Below are 954 nucleotides of genomic sequence, written 5' to 3' on the forward strand. Positions count from 1 at the left end.
ATGAGGGCGGGGTTTGGGGAGGGGCTTCAATGCCATAGATTCCAGTGGCCAAAGCGGCCGTTTTCTCCAGGCAACTGATCTCTATTGGTTGTTGTAACAGCAGGAGATCTCCAACTATTACCTGGAGGTTGGCAAAGGAAAGGAAGTCAGCTTTGCAACTTGACGGCACATAACTGTTATAAGGTTGTACGATTTTCTTTGGGCCTGCTGTACATGAACACACATGAAGCAGCCTTATACTGAATCAGCCCATCGGTCCATCAAGGTCAGGACTACCTACTCAGACCAGCAGCGGCTCTCCAGGGTCTCAGGCAGAGGTCTTTCACATCACCTCCTTGCCTATTCCTTTTAACTGGAGCTGCCAGGGATTGAACCTGGGACCTTCTGCATGCCAAGCAGATGCTCTACCACTGAGCCACAGCCCCTCCCTTAAAGAATGTATACTTCTATATTGTGTACAATATTGGGGAGGGGCCGTGGCTCAGTGGTAGAGCATCTACTTGGCATGCAGACGGTCCCAGGTTCAATCCCCAGGGGCATCTCCCGTTAAAGGGACCGGGCAAGTAGGTGATGCGAAAGACCTCCACCTGAGACCCTGGAGAGCCGCTGCCGGTCAGAGTAGATAATACTGACTTTGATGGACCAAGGGTCTGATTCAGTAGAAGGCAGCTTCACGTGTTCATGTGTTCACAAGTGTCTGAGTCCACATTACACGGGCCCTAAAAATCAGGGGAGGAGGGATGGCTTTGTGGAGGAAGGGGGGTGTCTCTGCCGGTGGTCCCAAGAGTTTCTTCTTTTCCTTTGCAGTGCCAAAAGACTTCTGCGATTTCTCGAGCCAGGGTGCAGCTGCGACGGAGGTCTGTCTCCAGCGCCTCTTGCCGACACCTTGCAGTCAGCGTGCTGTTGCGGCTAATGGCTTCCATTCATTACCGGCCCAGTTGATTTTCATTTACA

The 954-nt window shown here is 52.1% G+C and overlaps 1 non-coding gene across 1 annotated transcript; it reads right to left on the reverse strand.

Annotated features, from left to right (window-relative positions):
• Positions 1–353: 353 nt before the first annotated feature.
• On the reverse strand, positions 354–425 carry TRNAA-GGC (transfer RNA alanine (anticodon GGC)). The gene has a single exon. It is a non-coding gene; the product is annotated as a tRNA-Ala (tRNA).
• Positions 426–954: the final 529 nt, after the last annotated feature.

Source organism: Euleptes europaea, chromosome 20, assembly GCF_029931775.1.
Source record: "Euleptes europaea isolate rEulEur1 chromosome 20, rEulEur1.hap1, whole genome shotgun sequence".
NCBI classification, from domain to species: domain Eukaryota; kingdom Metazoa; phylum Chordata; class Lepidosauria; order Squamata; family Sphaerodactylidae; genus Euleptes; species Euleptes europaea.